The 19,846-nt window shown below is 54.6% G+C and overlaps 1 protein-coding gene across 1 annotated transcript in view; it reads right to left on the bottom strand.

The window, feature by feature from the left end:
- Window positions 1–19,846, bottom strand: part of RPS6KB1 (ribosomal protein S6 kinase B1) — a 176,001-nt gene that overhangs the window by 123,656 nt on the left and 32,499 nt on the right. The gene's annotated exons all lie outside the window — the stretch shown is intronic.

The following is a 19,846-nucleotide window of genomic DNA, read 5'->3' as shown; positions in this document are numbered from 1 at the left end:
AATCCAGCCATCCATCCAGATATATGGGCCATTTAATTTAGGGCCCCATTTTTGGCCTTTGCAAGGGGCATGTCTCATAGGAAACCCTTGGAATGTGTCTTTAGGTGGCTCTGAATTATTACCCTGTGAGCGCCACCCACTTGGCAAAGACCATAACAATTACAACCAATTAAAAAGGCCCTCAGGAACCATATGATGAACCAAAAAAAATTGCTTAATACTCAGGGAAAAAGTGGTAATCTAGAATAAGCAAAAAGTGGCTATGATTGCCGTAGCAATTAATGCTTCCCATTTAGAGCAGAGTTAAAGGGGCATGATGTCAGACATTCCATTTCAAAATGTGGCAATTGGGGCAGTCAGATTACTATCTAGAGTACAGAACTCTATACACAGCCGATATGGCCACTAAAAAGAGAATTTTGTTTACTTACCGTAAATTCTTTTTCTTATAGTTCCGTATTGGGAGACCCAGACATTGGGTGTTTAGCTTCTGCCTCCGGAGGACACACAAAGTACTACACTTAAAAGTGTAGCTCCTCCCTCTGAGCTTATACACCCCCTGGTGAGCAGACCCAGCCAGTTTAGTGCAAAAGCTGAAGGAGAATAGCCACCCACAAGTAGAACAGAGCAAAAGCCGGAACAACCGGAGACACTGTCCACGACAACAGCCGGTGATAACACGCGGAACAAGAAATTGCCAACAGGCAACAGGGAGGGTGCTGGGTCTCCCAATACGGAACTATAAGAAAAAGAATTTACGGTAAGTAAACAAAATTCTCTTTTTCTTTATCGTTCCTTTGGGAGACCCAGACCATGGGACGTTCCAAAGCAGTCCCTGGGTGGGAATAAACAGAAAAACTAAGAAGTAGGCAGAACCTAACTTCACAAATGGGCGACAGCCGCCTAAAGGATGCGTCTGCCCAAGCTCGCATCTGCCGAAGCATGAGCATGCACTTGGTAGTGCTTCGAGAAGGTATGCAGGCTAGTCCAAGTGGCAGCCTGACAGACTTGTTGAGCCGTAGCCTGGTGCCTGAAAGCCCAAGAGGCACCGACAGCTCTGGTCGAATGTGCCTTGATCCCCGGCGGGGGAGGCACCTGAGTACTCTGGTAGGCGTCTGAAATGGTCGATCTAATCCAACAGGCTAAGGTCGGCTTAGAAGCAGGGAGGCCCTTGCGCCGACCTGTGGTTAGCACAAAAAGAGAGGTGCACCGCCTAAGCGCACCGGTGCGAGACACATAGATCCGGAGAGCACGCACCAGATCCAGAGTATGCAGCGCTTTTTTAAAGCGATGAACAGGAGCCGGACAGAAGGAAGGTAGGGTAATGTCCTGGTTAAGGTGGAAAGGAGAGACCACCTTAGGGAGAAAGTCCGGAGTCGGACGTAGAACCACCTTGTCTTGATGAAAAACTAAAAAAGGCGACTCCGAAGAGAGCGCAGCCAAATCAGAGACTCTCCTGAGGGAAGTTATGGCCACCAGAAAGGCCACCTTCTGAAAAACACGATACAAAGAAACCTCCCTAAGAGGCTCAAAAGGAGGTTTCTGCAAAACCGTGAGAACCAAGTTAAGGTCCCAGGGATCCAAGGGCCGCCGGTAAGGCGGAATGATGGGAGACGCGCCTTGCATGAAGGTGCGGACCTGAGCCAGCCGAGTGAGACGCCGCTGGAACAGCACTGACAGAGCTGAGACTTGTCCCTTGAGAGAGTTGAGGGACAGTCCTAGCTGCAGACCGGACTGTAGAAAAGACAGAAGGGTCGGCAAGGAGAATGGCCAAGGAGGATGGTCGGTAGAGCGACACCAGGACAGGAAAATTTTCCAAGTCCTGTGATAGATCTTAGCGGAGGAAGACTTCCGGGCCCGAGTCATAGTGGAGATGACTTCAGGGGGGATACCAGAAGCCGTCAAGATCCAGGACTCAAGAGCCACGCCGTCAATCTGAGAGCCGCAGAATTCTGGCCGAAAAACGGACCTTGTGAGAGAAGGTCTGGACGGTCCAGAAGATGCCACGGCACCTCTACGGACAGATGGAGCAGGTCTGGGTACCAAGCTCGCCTGGGCCAGTCCGGAGCAATGAGGATGACCCGACGGCCCTCCATTCTGATCTTGCGCAGAACTCTGGGCAAGAGAGCTAGAGGGGGAAACACGTAGGACAGACGAAACTGGGACCAGTCTTGAACCAGAGCGTCCGCTGCAAGGGCCTGAGGATCGTGGGAGCGAGCCACGTAAACCGGAACCTTGTTGTTGTGACGGGATGCCATTAGGTCCACTTCCGGATTGCCCCACTTGCGGCAGATTGACTGAAACACTGCCGGATGCAGGGACCACTCGCCACTGTCCACGGTTTGACGGCTGAGATAATCTGCTTCCCAGTTTTCCATGCCTGGGATGTGGACTGCGGATATGGTGGACTTGGAGTCCTCCGTCCATTGAAGGATGCGTTGAACCTCCAACATTGCCAGGCGGCTGCGTGTCCCGCCTTGGTGATTGATGTAGGCAACCGCTGTCGCGCTGTCTGACTGGACTCGGATGTGCTTGCCCGCCAACAGGTGGTGAAAGGCTAGGAGAGCTAGAAGCACAGCTCTGGTTTCCAGCACGTTGATCGAGAGGGCTGACTCGGACGGAGTCCAAGTGCCCTGCGCTCGGTGGTGGAGACGTACCGCTCCCCAGCCGGATAGACTGGCATCCGTGGTGAGGATCACCCAGGACGGGGCCAGGAAGGAGGGCCCCTGAGACAGAGAGAGGGGCCGAAGCCACCACTGAAGGGAGCTCCTGGTCCGTGGCGACAGAGCCACTAGCCTGTGCAAGGAGGAAGTCCGCTTGTCCCAACAGCGGAGAATGTCCAGCTGCAGAGGACGCAGATGGAACTGGGCAAAGGGAACAGCCTCCATGGACGCCACCATCTGACCCAGCACCTGCATCAGGTGCCTGATGGAATAACGGCGGGGCCTCAGCAGAGAGCGCACCGCCAGTTGGAGGGACTGCTGTTTGACTAAGGGCAGCTTCACAAGTGCCGGCAGAGTCTCGAACTGCATCCCTAGGTACGTGAGCCTCTGGGTCGGAGTCAGAGTGGATTTGGGCAGATTGACAAGCCACCCAAATTGGGCTAGAGTGGCGAGAGTGAGCGAGACACTCCGCTGACAGTCTGCGCTGGATGAAGCCTTGACTAGAAGGTCGTCCAGGTAAGGAATCACTGCCAACCCCTGGAGGTGCAGAACCGTAACCACTGCTGCCATGACCTTGGTGAATACCCGAGGGGCCGTGGCTAACCCGAAGGGGAGAGCCACGAATTGGAAATGTTCCTCTCCGATTGCAAAACGTAGCCAACGCTGGTGTGAAACTGCAATTGGCACATGCAGATAGGCATCTCTGATGTCGATGGATGCCAGGAAATCCCCTTGGGTCATTGAGGCAATGACTGATCGCAGAGACTCCATGCGAAAATGCCGCACCTGAACATGCTTGTTGAGAAGCTTGAGATCTAGGATGGGCCGGAAGGAACCGTCCTTTTTGGGGACTAGGAAGAGATTTGAGTAGAAACCTCTGAACCGTTCCCGGGCGGGAACCGGTACAATTACTCCGTTGGCCTGCAAGGATGCCACGGCCTGAGAGAAGGCGGCGGCCTTGGAGCAGGGGGGAGTTGACAGAAAAAATTGTTTGGCGGGCTGGAAGAGAATTCTATCCTGTAGCCGTGGGAGATGATATCCCGCACTCACTGATCGGAGACGTGTTGAAACCACACGTCGCCAAAGTGGGAGAGCCTGCCACCGACTAAGGACGTTGCTGGCGCGGACAGATAGTCAAGAGGAGGCTGCCTTAGTGGCAGCAGCTCCTGCGGTCTTCTGTGGACGCGCCTTTGTGCGCCAGTTGGATTTTTGGTCCTTGGCTGAGTTAGTGGACGAGGCCGAGGGCTTAGAGGACGACCAGTTGGAGGAACGAAAGGAACGAAACCTCGACTTGTTCCTACCCTGGACAGGTTTCCTGGTTTTGGTTTGTGGCATGGAAGTACTCTTCCCGCCATTAGCTTCCTTAATAATTTCATCCAGTTGTTCACCGAAAAGCCTGGACCCAGCAAAAGGGAGCCCAGCAAGGTACTTCTTTGAGGAAGCATCTGCCTTCCACTCTCGAAGCCACAAGATCCTGTGGATAGCGAGGGAATTAGCCGAAGCCACCGCAGTGCGGTGAGAAGCCTCCAGCATGGCAGACATGGCATAGGATGAAAAAGCGGAAGCTTGGGAAGTCAAGGCAACCATTTCGGGCATAGATTCCCTGGCGAGGGAATGCATCTCCTCTAGAGAAGCAGAGATGGCTTTGAGAGCCCACACTGCTGCAAAAGATGGGGAGAACGAGGCCCCTGCCGCTTCATATACAGATTTGGCCAGAAGGTCAACCTGGCGGTCAGTGGAATCCTTAAGAGAGGTGCCATCAGCCACTGATACAACGGTCCGGGCTAAGAGTCTAGACACCGGGGGGTCTACCTTTGGTGAATGAGCCCACTCCTTGACCACCTCAGGTGGAAAGGGAAAACGGTCATCAGAACCACACTTTGGGAAGCGTTTGTCAGGACAGGCCCTAGGCTTGGTCACAACGGCCTGAAAACTGGAGTGGTTAAAGAACACACTCTTTGTCCTCTTAGGCAAGGTAAACTGGTGCTTTTCTGCCAGAGAGGGTTGCTCCTCTGATACTGGCGGATTGAGGTCCAGTACAGAATTAATGGACGCAATCAAATCACTAACATCTGAGTCACTTTCGGACAGATCAATGGGGCACATGGAGTAAGCCTCCGAGCCCCCTGTAAAGGCATCCTCCTCGTCCTGCGAGTCAGCTCCTGAATCAGAGCCGCGGGACGAGGAAGGAGAGGGAGCCCTACGTCTCCTTTTAGGAGGACGGGGTCTGGGACCAGATGAAGAATCCTCTGTGAGCTTCGCTGAAAGAGCCCTAGCAGCAGAGGCACCCTGTGAAGGGGGCTGATGCATGTTCAGCAAAGTCCGGGACAGCTGTCCCATGGAGTCGGCAAAAGACTGGGAGATTGACCTAGAGAAGGCTTCTACCCAAGCCGGGGGTTCAGCCACAGGAGCCGGAGCAGCCGGAAAGACCACTGAGGGTGCGATTCCAGGCTGAGGCATTGTCAGGTTAGAGCAGGCATCACAATGTGGATATGTGCTCGGTTCAGGCAGCACGAGCTTACATACAGTGCTTACTGAATATAGCTTTGGAGCCTTGCTCCTCGTGTGAGACATGCTGCTGAAGTGGGGGCTCTGCCAGAGTGACCCCCAGAGAGTATATACAGAGGACCACAACCAGAGGTTGTGGCTTACCAGACCGCTGGAGCGGTGTTGTGTGCCCTCCAGATCCCGAAGCCCGGACCCCCAAGCACCTCAGCAGGGATGCTGCAGCCAGTGTTGATTGCAGAGAAAACGCTGATAAAATGGCGCCGGAGCGAGGAGAGGGGGCGGGACCAACACTGAGAGCGGGATCTGGAGGGCCAAAGAGACTTACAGGGGAGGAGACATGTACCCAGTGAGGAGTGTCCCTCCCCTGTGCAGAACGGCCGCTGGGCGGAGCCACACTGTCCCTCTGCATGAATGAAATGCGAGGGCAGTGAAACCGAAAGTAGGCCTCCGGCAAAGCCGGGGCCTAAATTTGAGCGGTGCGGCCGGCGCGCAGGCACCCTCGGCGCGGTTCTCAGGCGACAGCCAGAGAACCGGCCGGAAATGTCAGAAAACTCACTCAGCACACTCTCCCAACATAATAAAGTACAGGGACCCCCAGAATATAAACGTCTCAGGTACTTAGCTTGCTGAGACGCAGGGTTCCAAGTCCCTGGGGATGAGTGCTCCGTCCAGCAGGATCTTGAAGGGCTGCGGATGGAGACCGATCTCCTGCCAAGCATGGAGAACCGTGCTGGCTCCCACTTCAAGCCAGAGCCCGAGGGATGGTGAAGGAGCGCGGCATGTAAGGCTCCAGCCTTGGAATCAACCTTAACAGCACCGCTGACACAGTGGGGTGAGAAGGGACATGCCGGGGGTCCAGACTTGGACCCGCTTTTCTTCAAACTTTTTCCAAAAATGAAAAATCAGATGAGAATGCATGTGTGGATGTATGCCTCCTGAACACAAAGCAATGAACTGGCTAGATCTGGTTCTCCAGGGGGTGTATAGGCTCAGAGGGAGGAGCTACACTTTTGAGTGTAGTACTTTGTGTGTCCTCCGGAGGCAGAAGCTATACACCCAATGTCTGGGTCTCCCATAGGAACGATAAAGAAACAGGAACTTTGTTATTGTGACGGGATGCCATTAGGTCCACGTCCGGAGTGCCCCATTTGCGGCAGATTGACTGAAACACTGCCGGGTGCAGGGCCCACTCGCCACCGTCCACGGTTTGACGGCTGAGATAATCTGCCTCCCAGTTTTCCACGCCTGGAATGTGGACTGCGGATATGGTGGACTTGGAGTCCTCCGCCCATTGAAGGATGCGTTGTACCTCCATCATTGCCAGGCGGCTGCGTGTCCCGCCTTGGTGATTGATGTAGGCAACCGCTGTCGCGTTGTCTGACTGGACTCGAATGTGCCTGCCCGCCAACAGGTGGTAAAAAAAAAGAATTTTGTTTACTTACCGTAAATTCTTTTTCTTATAGTTCCGACATGGGAGACCCAAACCACGGGTGTATAGCTTCTGCCTCCGGAGGACACACAAAGTACTACACTCAAACGTATAGCTCCTCCCTCCGGGCTATATACACCCCCTGGATGACAATCTAACCAGTTCAGTGCAAAAGCTGAAGGAGGACATCCACCCATAAGTAGAGACAGAGTTCCGGTTATTCCGAGTTTTACTCTGTCTACTAACAACAGCCGGTGAAACACACGGAACAAAAAACTGCCAACAGGCAACAGGGAGGGTGCTGGGTCTCCCATGTCGGAACTATAAGAAAAAGAATTTACGGTAAGTAAACAAAATTCTCTTTTTCTTTATCGTTCCTTATGGGAGACCCAAACCATGGGACGTTCCAAAGCAGTCCATGGGTGGGAAATAAACCAAACTGAGAAGTAGGCAAAACCTAACTTCACAAATGGGCGACAGCCGCCTGAAGAATGCGTCTGCCCAAGCTTGCATCTGCCGAAGCATGAGCATGCACTTGGTAGTGCTTCGAAAAAGTGTGCAGACTGGACCACGTGGCAGCCTGACAAACCTGCTGAGCCGTAGCCTGGTGCCTGAAAGCCCAGGAGGCACCGACAGCTCTGGTCGAGTGCGCCTTAATCCCTGGCGGAGGAGGCACCTGAAAACACTGGTAGGCATCGGTGATAGCCGACCTGATCCAACGAGCTAGGGTCGGTTTAGAAGCAGCGAGACGCTTGCGCTGACCAGTGGTTAGCACAAAAAGTGAGGTGCACCGCCTAAAAACGGCGGTGCGTGACACATAGATTCGGAGCGCCCGCACCAAATCTAAGGAATGCAACGCCTTCTCAAAGCGATGCACAGGGGCCGGACAAAGAGAAGGCAACGAAATGTCCTGGTTAAGGTGGAAAGGAGACACCACCTTAGGGAGAAAGTCCGGAGTCGGACGAAGAACCACCTTGTCTTGGTGAAACACCAAAGAAGGGAATTTTGTTACTTACCGTAAATTCCTTTTCTTCTAGCTCCTATTGGGAGACCCAGACGATTGGTGTATAGCACTGCCTCCGGAGGCCACACAAAGCAATTACACTAAAAAGTGTAAGGCCCCTCCCCTTCTGGCTATACACCCCCAGTGGGATCACTGGCTCACCAGTTTTAGTGCAAAAGCAAGAAGGAGGAAAGCCAATAACTGGTTTAAACAAATTCACTCCGAAGTAACGTCGGAGAACTGAAAACCATTCAACATGAACAACATGTGTACCCGAAAAACAACCAAAAATCCCGAAGGACAACAGGGCGGGTGCTGGGTCTCCCAATAGGAGCTAGAAGAAAAGGAATTTACGGTAAGTAACAAAATTCCCTTCTTCTTCGGCGCTCCATTGGGAGACCCAGACGATTGGGACGTCCAAAAGCTGTCCCTGGGTGGGTACAGAATACCTCATGTTAGAGCTGCGAAGACAGCCCTCCCCTACGGGGAGGCAACTGCCGCCTGCAGGACTCTTCTACCTAGGCTGGCGTCCGCCGAAGCATAGGTATGCACCTGATAATGTTTGGTGAAAGTGTGCAGACTCGACCAGGTAGCTGCCTGGCACACCTGTTGAGCCGTAGCCTGGTGTCGTAATGCCCAGGACGCACCCACGGCTCTGGTAGAATGGGCCTTCAGCCCTGATGGAAACGGAAGCCCAGCAGAACGGTAGGCTTCAAGAATTGGTTCTTTGATCCATCGAGCCAGGGTGGCCTTAGAAGCCTGCGACCCTTTGCGCTTACCAGCGACAAGGACAAAGAGTGCATCCGAACGGCGCAGGGGCGCCGTGCGGGAAATGTAGATTCTGAGTGCTCTCACCAGATCTAACAAATGTAAGTCCTTCTCATACCGATGAACTGCATGAGGACAAAAAGAAGGCAAAGAGATATCCTGATTAAGATGAAAAGAGGATACCACCTTCGGGAGAAACTCCTGAATGGGTCGCAGCACTACCTTGTCCTGGTGGAAGACCAGGAAGGGAGCCTTGGATGACAGCGCTGCTAGCTCAGACACTCTCCGAAGAGATGTGATCGCTACCAGAAAAGCCACTTTCTGTGATAGTCTAGAAAGTGAAACCTCCCTCAGAGGCTCGAAGGGCGGCTTCTGGAGGGCAACTAGTACCCTGTTCAGATCCCATGGATCTAACGGCCGCTTGTACGGGGGTACGATATGACAAACCCCCTGCAGGAACGTGCGTACCTTAGAAAGTCGTGCTAGACGCTTCTGAAAAAAGACGGATAGCGCCGAGACTTGCCCTTTAAGGGAGCCGAGCGACAAACCTTTTTCTAACCCAGATTGCAGGAAAGAAAGAAATGTAGGCAATGCAAATGGCCAGGGAGACACTCCCTGAGCAGAGCACCAGGATAAGAATATCCTCCACGTTCTGTGGTAGATCTTAGCGGACGTGGGCTTCCTAGCCTGTCTCATGGTGGCAACGACCCCTTGGGATAATCCTGAAGACGCTAGGATCCAGGACTCAATGGCCACACAGTCAGGTTCAGGGCCGCAGAATTCCGATGGAAAAACGGCCCTTGGGACAGCAAGTCTGGTCGGTCTGGTAGTGCCCACGGTTGGCCGACCGTGAGATGCCACAGATCCGGATACCACGCCCTCCTTGGCCAGTCTGGGGCGACGAGTATGACGCGGCTGCAGTCGGATCTGATCTTGCGTAGCACTCTGGGCAAGAGTGCCAGAGGTGGAAACACATAAGGGAGCCGGAACTGCGACCAATCTTGCACTAAGGCGTCTGCCGCCAGAGCTCTGTGATCGCGAGACCGTGCCATGAAGGTTGGGACCTTGTTGTTGTGCCGGGACGCCATTAGGTCGACGTCCGGGTGAAACACGTCCGGGTGAAGAGACCATTCCCCTGCGTCCATGCCCTGGCGACTGAGGAAGTCTGCTTCCCAGTTTTCTACGCCGGGGATGTGAACTGCGGATATGGTGGAGGCCGTGGCTTCCACCCACATCAGAATCCGCCGGACTTCCTGGAAGGCTTGCCGACTGCGTGTCCCCCCTTGGTGGTTGATGTATGCCACCGCTGTGGAGTTGTCCGACTGAATTCGGATCTGCCTTCCTTCCAGCCACTGCTGGAAGGCTAGTAGGGCAAGATACACTGCTCTGATTTCCAGAACATTGATCTGAAGGGTGGACTCCTGCTGGGTCCACGTACCCTGAGCCCTGTGGTGGAGAAAAACTGCTCCCCACCCTGACAGACTCGCGTCTGTCGTGACCACCGCCCAGGACGGTGGTAGGAAGGATCTTCCCTGTGATAATGAGGTGGGAAGAAGCCACCACTGCAGAGAGTCCTTGGCCGTCTGGGAAAGGGAGACTTTCCTGTCCAGGGATGTTGACTTCCCGTCCCATTGGCGGAGAATGTCCCATTGAAGAGGGCGCAGATGAAACTGCGCAAACGGAACCGCCTCCATTGCCGCCACCATCTTCCCGAGGAAGTGCATGAGGCGTCTTAAGGAGTGCGACTGACTTTGAAGGAGAGCCTGCACCCCAGTCTGTAGTGACCGCTGCTTGTCCAGCGGAAGCTTCACTATCGCTGAGAGAGTATGAAACTCCATGCCAAGATACGTCAGTGATTGGGTCGGTAACAGAGTTGACTTTGAGAAGTTGATGATCCACCCGAACGTCTGGAGAGTCTCCAGTGCAACATCCAGGCTGAGTTGGCATGCCTCCTGAGAGGGTGCCTTGACAAGTAGATCGTCCAAGTAAGGGATCACAGAGTGTCCCTGAGAGTGCAAGACTGCTACCACTGCCGCCATGACCTTGGTGAACACCCGTGGGGCTGTCGCCAGACCAAATGGCAGAGCTACGAACTGAAGATGGTCGTCTCCTATCACGAAGCGTAGAAAGCGTTGGTGCTCTGTAGCAATCGGCACGTGGAGATAAGCATCTTTGATGTCTATTGATGCTAGAAAATCTCCTTGAGACATTGAGGCAATGACTGAGCGGAGGGATTCCATCCGGAACCGCCTGGCGTTCACATGCTTGTTGAGCAGTTTTAGGTCCAGAACAGGACGGAATGAGCCGTCCTTTTTTGGCACCACAAAGAGATTGGAGTAAAAACCTTGTCCTCGTTCCCGAAGAGGAACAGGGACCACCACTCCTTCTGCTCTTAGAGAATGCACCGCCTGCAGAAGGGCATCTGCTCGGTCGGGATGTGGGGAAGTTCTGAAGAACCGAGGCGGAGGCCGAGAACTGAACTCTATCCTGTACCCGTGAGACAAAATGTCTGTTACCCACCGGTCTTTGACCTGTGGCAGCCAAATGTCGCAAAAGCGGGAGAGCCTGCCACCGACCGAGGATGCGGAGGGAGGCGGCCGAAAGTCATGAGGCAGCCGCCTTGGAAGCGGTACCTCCGGTTGCTTTCTTGGGGCGTGAGTGAGTCCGCCAGGAATCAGAGCTCCTTTGCTCTTTCTGAGTCCCTTTGGACGAGGAGAATTGGGGCTTGCCCGAGCCTCGAAAGGACCGAAACTTTGACTGCCACTTCCTCTGTTGAGGTTTGTTTGATCTGGGCTGGGGTAAGGAAGAGTCCTTACCTTTGGACTGTTTAATGATTTCCGCCAATTGCTCACCAAACAGTCTGTCTCCAGATAATGGCAAGCTGGTTAAACATTTTTTAGAAGCAGAATCTGCTTTCCATTCTTTTAACCACAAGGCTCTGCGCAAAACTACAGAGTTGGCGGATGCCATTGAGGTACGGCTCGTAGAGTCTAGTACCGCATTGATAGCGTAGGTCGCAAACGCAGTCATTTGCGTAGTTAAGGACGCCACTTGCGGCACTGCTGGACGTATGAGAGAGTCCACCTGTGCCAGACCAGCTGAAATAGCTTGGAGCGCCCACACGGCCGCGAATGCTGGAGCAAACGACGCGCCAATAGCTTCATAGACAGATTTCAACCAAAGGTCCATCTGTCTGTCATTGGCATCTTTAAGTGAAGCCCCATCCTCCACTGCAACTATGGATCTAGCTGCAAGCCTGGATATTGGAGGGTCCACTTTTGGACACTGGGTCCAGCGCTTGACCACGTCAGGGGGAAAGGGATAACGTGTATCCTTCAGACGTTTGGAAAAACGCTTGTCCGGATAAGCATGGTGTTTCTGGATTGATTCTCTGAAGTCAGAGTGGTCCAGAAAAGTACTCAATTTACGCTTGGGATACAGAAAATGGAATTTCTCCTGCTGGGCAGCTGCCTCCTCTGCTGAAGGGGCTGGGGGAGAAATATCCAACAACCTATTGATGGCCGCTATAAGGTCATTTACCATGGCGTCACCATCTGGCGTATCCAAATTGAGTGCGGTGTCAGGACCAGACTCCTGATCACCCACCTCTGTCTCATCATATAGAGACCCTTCTCGCTGAGACCCTGACCCGCGTGATGACGTGGAGGGTCTCTCCCAGCGAGTTCGCTTAGGCGGCCTGGGACTGTCATCAGAGTCAGAGCCCTCAGCCTGTGATGCCTGGGACCCCCTTGAAGTACGGATTAGTTCCAACTGAGGGGGACCGGGGAACATAGACACAGCAGTGTCCATGGTCTGAGCAACTGTCCTGGACTGCAAGGTCTCCAGGATTTTTGTCATAGTCACAGACATTTTATCAGCAAAGACTGCAAATTCTGTCCCCGTCACCGGGGCAGGGTTCACAGGCGTCTCTGCCTGGGCTACCACCACCATAGACTCTGGCTGCCGAAGTGCCACTGGGACTGAACATTGCATACAATGAGAGTCGTTGGAGCCTGCTGGTAGATTAGCCCCACATGCTGTACAAGCAGTGTATACCGCCCGTGCCTTGGCACCCTTGCGTTTTGTGGATGACATGTTGCTGTCTCCTCAGAGCAATATAGGGGTATACAGCCAAGAAGCGACCGTACAGTGCAGTATATATATATATATATCTGGTACAGGAAAAAGTACACCAATACAACACTGTGGCACTAGTGGGGCCAGCACTAATGTGCTGCTTACCGCCCGCTAAACGCGGGTGTGTGGTCGCCAGAAATCCCTAGTCTGGGTCTCCCAGAGCCTGTGTCCGTCCTCCAGCCAGACTGCATGCAGGAATGGCTGCCGGCGTCCTGTGGAGGGGGGGCGGGCCCTGGGCGTGCTCAGACCAAAAGCGGGAAACCTGCGTCCCACTGTGCCTAGTGAGAGGGCTGGAGCATGTAAATAAGGCTCCAGCCCTCGGCGCTGACGATTGCACAGCGTCTGTCCCATTCCCTGAGTGACAGGGAGGGGGCGGGAACGAAGCGGAGCTAGGCCGCAAAAGCCGGGGACTAAATTTATAAGCGCCGCCGCCGTAAAAGCGCGGTCGGCGCTAAGTCCCCGGCGCACTACAAGTCCCAGCCGCGCCGCCGCTCCGAGAGTGGCCGGCGCGGTAGTTCCCAGCATATGAAGTCACACAGCTAAGCTGCTGTGACTCAAACCCCAGCGTGCAGCGCTACTGTCCCCGGCGCACTAACACACCCAGCAAGTCTGGCGTGTGCGTGCCTGTCTGTACGGGGACACAGAGTACCTGAAAGTTGCAGGGCCTTGTCCCTGAACGGTACCCAGCTCCGTATCCAGCAGGTTCACTGGGTCTGTGGATGGAGCCCGGCCTCAGGGCTTGGGGGCCGGTAAGATCCCACTTCCTCAGAGCCCCTCAGGGGGATGGGGAAGGAAAACAGCATGTGGGCTCCAGCCTCTGTACCCGCAATGGGTACCTCAACCTTACAAACCACAAGTGGGGTAAGAAGGGAGCATGCTGGGGGCCCCATATGGGCCCTCTTTTCTTCCATCCGACATAGTCAGCAGCTACTGCTGACTAAACAGTGGAGCTATGCGTGGATGTCTGACCTCCTTCGCACAAAGCAGAAAACTGGTGAGCCAGTGATCCCACTGGGGGTGTATAGCCAGAAGGGGAGGGGCCTTACACTTTTTAGTGTAATTGCTTTGTGTGGCCTCCGGAGGCAGTGCTATACACCAATCGTCTGGGTCTCCCAATGGAGCGCCGAAGAAAAGGGGGATTCCGAAGAGAGCGCAGCCAAATCAGAAACTCTCCTGAGAGAAGTTATGGCTACTAGAAAAACAACTTTCTGTGAAAGTCTAAACAAGGGAACCTCCCTGAGAGGCTCAAAGGGGGGTTTCTGTAAGGCCGTGAGGACCAGATTAAGGTCCCAGGGATCCAAGGGCCGCCGGTAAGGAGGAATGATGTGAGATGCGCCCTGCATGAAGGTGCGCACCTGAGCCAGTCGGGCGATACGCCGCTGGAACAACACCGACAGAGCCGACACCTGTCCCTTGAGGGAATTGAGGGACAGTCCTAGCTGTAGACCGGACTGTAGAAAAGACAGGATGGTCGGCAAGGAGAACGGCCAAGGAGCATGGTCGGAAGAGCGACACCAGGACAGGAAAATCCTCCAAGTCCTGTGGTAAATCTTGGCCGAGGAAGACTTCCGAGCCTGAGTCATGGTGGAGATGACCTCAGAGGGAATGCCTGAAGCCGTCAGGATCCAGGACTCAAGAGCCAAGCCGTCAATCTGAGAGCCGCAGAATTCTGGCGGAAGAACGGACCTTGAGAGAGAAGGTCTGGGCGGTCCGGGAGATGCCACGGCACCTCTATGGACAGACGGAGCAGGTCTGGGTACCAAGCTCGCCTGGGCCAGTCCGGAGCAATGAGTATGACTCGACGGCCCTCCATTCTGATCTTGCGCAGAACCCTGGGCAAGAGCGCTAGAGGGGGAAACACATAGGCCAGACGGAACTGAGACCAATCTTGAACCAGTGCGTCTGCTGCGAAGGCTTGAGGATCGTGGGAGCGAGCCACGTAAACCGGAACCTTGTTGTTGTGCCGGGATGCCATTAGATCCACTTCCGGAGTGCCCCACTTGCGGCAGATTGATCTGAACACTGACGGATGCAGGGCCCACTCGCCGCTGTCCATGGTTTGACGGCTGAGGTAATCGGCCTCCCAGTTTTCCACGCCTGGGATGTGGACTGCAGATATGGTGGACTTGGAGTCCTCCGTCCACTGGAGGATTCGTTGAACCTCCAACATCGCCAGACGGCTGTGAGTCCCGCCCTGGTGATTGATGTAGGCAACCGCTGTCGCGTTGTCCGACTGAACTCGAATGTGCCTGCCCGCCAACAGGTGGTGAAAGGCTAGGAGAGCTAGAAACACAGCTCTGATCTCCAGCACATTGATCGAGAGGGCTGATTAGGACGGAGTCCAAGTGCCCTGTGCTCGGTGATGGAGAAATACTGCTCCCCAACCGGAGAGGCTGGCATCCGTGGTGAGGATCACCCAGGACGGAGTCAGGAAGGAGCGTCCCTGTGACAGAGAGAGGGGCCGAAGCCACCACTGAAGGGAGCTCCTGGTCTGTGACGACAGAGCCACCAGCCTGTGCAAGGAAGAGATCCGCTTGTCCCAACAGCGGAGAATGTCCAGCTGCAGGGGACGCAGATGGAACTGGGCAAAGGGAACCGCTTCCATTGACGCCACCATCTGACCCAGCACCTGCATGAGGTGTCTGATGGAATGACGGCGGTGCCTCAGCAGAGAGCGCACCGCCAGACGAAGGGACTGCTGTTTGACTAAGGGCAACTTGACAAGTGCCGGCAGAGTCTCGAATTGCATCCCTAGGTACAAAAGCACCTGGGTCGGGGTCAGAGTGGACTTGGGCAGGTTGACAAGCCACCCGAACTGAACTAGCGTGGCGAGAGTGAGAGAGACACTCCGCTGGCAGTCTGCACTGGATGAGGCCTTGACTAGAAGGTCGTCCAGGTAAGGAATCACTGCCAACCCCTGGAGGTGCAGGACCGCAACCACTGCTGCCATGACCTTGGTGAATACTCGAGGGGCCGTGGCTAAGCCGAAGGGGAGAGCCACGAATTGGAAATGTTCCTCTCCGATTGCAAAGCGTAGCCAACGCTGGTGTGAAACCGCAATAGGCACATGCAGATAGGCATCTCTGATGTCGATGGATGCCAGAAAATCTCCTTGGGTCATTGAGGCAATGACCGATCTCAGAGATTCCATGCGAAAGTGCCGCACCTGAACATGCTTGTTGAGAAGCTTGAGATCCAGGATGGGCCGGAAGGAACCGTCCTTTTTGGGGACTAGAAAGAGGTTTGAGTAGAAACCGCTGAACCGTTCCCGGGCGGGAACCGGAACAATTACACCGTTGGCCTGCAGGGATGCCACGGCCTGAGAGAAGGCGGCGGCTTTGGAGCAGGGGGGGGGTGGACAGAAAAAATCTGTTTGGCGGGCTGGAAGAAAATTCTATCCTGTAGCCGTGGGAGATGATATCCCGCACCCACTATCGGAGACGTGTTGAAACCACACGTCGCCAAAGTGGGAGAGCCTGCCACCGACCAAGGACGTTGCTGGCGCAGCCAGATAGTCACGAGGAGGCTGCCTTAGTGGCAGCGGCTCCTCCGGTCTTTTGAGGACGCGGCTTTGCGCGCCAGTTGGATTTACGATCCTTGGCTGCGGTAGTGGACGAGGTCGAGGGCTTAGAGGATGACCAGTTAGAGGAACGAAAGGAACGAAACCTCAATTGGTTCCTGCCCTGGACAGGTTTCTTGGCTTTAGTTTGTGGCAAGGAAGTACTCTTCCCGCCAGTAGCTTCCTTAATTATGTCATCCAGCTGTTCCCCAAACAGCCGGGACCCAGCAAAAGGGAGACTCGCAAGGTACTTCTTAGAGGAAGCGTCTGCTTTCCACTCTCGAAGCCACAAGATCCTGCGGATCGCGAGGGAGTTAGCGGAGGCCACCGCCGTGCGGTGAGAAGCCTCCAGGATGGCAGACATGGCGTAGGATGCAAAAGCCGAAGCTTGAGAAGTTAAGGCATCCGTCTCAGGAATAGAGTCCCTGGTGAGGGAATGTATCTCCGCCAGAGAGGCAGAGACTGCCTTAAGAGCCCACACTGCCGCAAAAGACGGGGAGAACGAGGCTCCTGCTGCCTCATATACAGACTTGGCCAGAAGGTCAACCTGGCGGTCAGTGGGATCCTTAAGAGAAGTGCCATCAGCCACAGCTACGACTGTGCGGGCTGAGATTCTGGACACCGGAGGGTCTACCTTTGGGGACTGGGCCCATTCCTTAACCACCTCTGGTGGAAAAGGAAAACGGTCATCTGAACTACGCTTCGGAAAACGTTTGTCAGGACAGGCCCTGGGCTTGGTAACAGTGGTGTGAAAGCTGGAGTGGTTAAAAAACATACTCCTAGCTCTCTTAGGTGAGGTAAACTGGTGTATCTCTACCAGAGAGGGTTGTTCCTCTGACTCTTGTGGGTTGAGGTTCAGTACGGAGTTAATGGACGCAATCAAGTCACTAACATCCGCATCACCCTCAGACAAGTCAATGGGGTACATAGAGGTAGCGTCTGAGCCCACAGTAAACGAATCCTCCTCGCCCTGCACCTCGGCTCGTGAATCAGAGCCGTGGGACGAGGAAGGAGAAGGGTCCCTGCGTCTCCGTTTAGGGGGACGGGGTCCTAGGACATGCTCTGAGAGCTCTGCAGAGCTCGGAGCAGCAGAGGCACCATGAGAAGGGGGCTGATGCATGGTCAGCAGTGTCCGGGACAGCTGCCCCATGGAGTCGGCAAAAGACTGGGAAATAGCTTGTGAAAAGGAAGCTACCCAAGCCGGGGGTTCAGCCACCGGGGCCGGAGCAGCCGGAGGGACCCCTGAGGAGGCTCCAGGCTGAGACACAACCATATTAGCACAGGCATCACAATGTGGGTATGTGCTTGGCTCTGGCAGAATGAGCTTACAAGCAGTGCATATAGCGTACATGTTTGCAGCCTTGCTTCGGGTGACAGACATGCTGCTGAGGTGGAAGCTCTGCAGCAAGAATACACTCCTGTAGAATGCCCTGAGAGTGTAATAAAAGCCCACAACCGAAGGTTGTGGCTTACCAGCCCGCTCTCTGTGTGCCCTCCGGATTCCACAGCTCAAAGCCCCAGCCTTCCTAAACAGCAGCAGCTGCAGCATCCAGCGCCGTCCAGTGTAAGAACGCTGAGAAAATGGCGCTGGAAGGAGGAGGGGGGGCGTGTATCAGCCCAAGAGCGGGAAAACGGAGGGCCAGGGAGAGATACAGGGGAGGGAACATCTCCCCAGAGAGGAGTGCCCTCCCCTCTGCTGGCCGGGCGGTGGGCGGCGCTGTATGCATGACATGCAGAGAAGCCGAAACCGAAACTAGGCCCAAACTGAAGCCGGGGCCTAGATTTTAAAATGCGGCCGACGAGCAGGCACCTTCGGCGCGGTTCTCAGGGGAAACCCCCAGAACCGGCCGGAATTTACAGTAACGATAAAACACATACTGTCCCCCTAATAAAAGTACCCGGGACCCCTGAAAAATGTCTCAATACTTAGCTTTGAGACGCAGGGCCAGTCCCTGAGGGGGGGTGAACGCTCCTTCCAGCAGAAACCAGACAGGGCTGTGGATGGAGACCGGTCTCCTGCAAGCAGAGAGGACCGTGACGGCTCCCACTTCAAACCAGAGCCTCTCAGAGGATGTGAAGGAGCGCGGCATGTGAAGGCTCCAGCCTTATAAAGTCAACCTTAACAGCACCGCCGACAGAGTGGGGTGTGAAGGGACATGCCGGGAGTCCAGACTGGACCCGCTTTTCTTCCAAATCTTTAAAATTAAAATAAAAATGAAAAAAAAATATCAGAGAATGCAAGTGTGTGACACAAAGCATTGAACTGGTTAGATTGTCATCCAGGGGGTGTATATAGCCCGGAGGGAGGAGCTACACGTTTGAGTGTAGTACTTTGTGTGTCCTCCGGAGGCAGAAGCTATACACCCGTGGTTTGGGTCTCCCATAAGGAACGATAAAAAAAAGCTAGGAGAGCTAGAAGCACGGCTCTGGTTTCCAGCACATTGATTGAAAGGGCTGACTCGGATGGAGTCCAAGTGCCCTGCGCTCTGTGGTGGAAAACATACCGCTCCCCAGCCGGATAGACTGGCATCCGTGGTGAGAATCACCCAGGACGGGGCCAGGAAGGAGCGTCCCTGAGACAGAGAGAGGGGCCGAAGCCACCACTGAAGGGAGCTCCTGGTCCGTGGCGACAGAGCCACTAACCTGTGTAAGGAGGAAGGCCGCTTGTCCCAACAGCGGAGAATGTCCAGCTGCAGAGGACGCAGATGGAACTGGGCAAAGGGAACAGCCTCCATGGACGCCACCATTTGACCCAGCACCTGCATCAGACGCCTGAGGGTATAACGGCGGGGCCTCAGCAGAGAGCGCACCGCTAGCTGGAGTGACTGCTGTTTGACTAAGGGCAACTTCACAAGTGCCGGCAAAGTCTCGAACTGCATCCCTAGGTACGTGAGACTCTGGGTCGGAGTCAGAGTGGATTTGGGAAGATTGACAAGCTACCCGAATTGGGCTAGAGTGGCGAGACACTCCGCTGACAGTCTGCGCTGGATGAAGCCTTGACTAGAAGGTCGTCCAGGTAAGGAATTACTGCCAACCCCTGGAGGTGCAGAACCGCAATCACTGCTGCCATGACCTTGGTGAATACCCAAGGGGCCGTGGCTAACCCGAAGGGGAGAGCCACGAATTGGAAATGATCTTCTCCTATTGCAAAACGTAGCCAACGCTGGTGTGAAACTGCAAATGGCACATGCAGATAGGCATCTCTGATGTCGATGGATGCCAGGAAATCCCCTTGGGTCATTGAGGCAATGACTGACCGCAGAGACTCCATGCGAAAATGCCGCACCTGAACATGCTTCTTGAGAAGCTTGAGATCCAGGATGGGCCGGAAGGTACCGTCCTTTTTGGGAACTAGGAAGAGATTTGAGTAGAAACCTCTGAACCGTTCCCGGGCGGGAACTGGTACAATAACTCCGTTGGCCTGCAAGGCTGCCACGGCCTGTGAGAAGGCGGCGGCCTTGGAGCAAGGGGGAGTTGAGAGAAAAAAATCTGTTTGGCGGGCTGGAAGAGAATTCTATCCTTTAGCCGTGGGAGATGACATCTCTCACCCACTGATCGGAGACGTGTTGAAACCAAGCGTCACCAAAGTCGGAGAGCCTGCCACCGACTAAGGACGTCGCCGGAGCGGGCAGAGAGTCACGAGGAGGCTGCCTTAGTGGCAGAACCTACTGCGGTCTTCTGTGGACGCGCTTTTGGGCGCCAGTTGGATTTCTGGTCCTTGGCTGAGTTAACGGACGAGGCCGAGGGCTTAGAGGACAACCAGTTGGAGGAACGAAAGG

The sequence above is a fragment of the Anomaloglossus baeobatrachus genome, chromosome 2 (genome assembly GCF_048569485.1).
Source record: "Anomaloglossus baeobatrachus isolate aAnoBae1 chromosome 2, aAnoBae1.hap1, whole genome shotgun sequence".
Taxonomy (NCBI): Eukaryota; Metazoa; Chordata; class Amphibia; order Anura; family Aromobatidae; genus Anomaloglossus; species Anomaloglossus baeobatrachus.
This window is presented reverse-complemented; position numbering and strand designations above follow the sequence as displayed.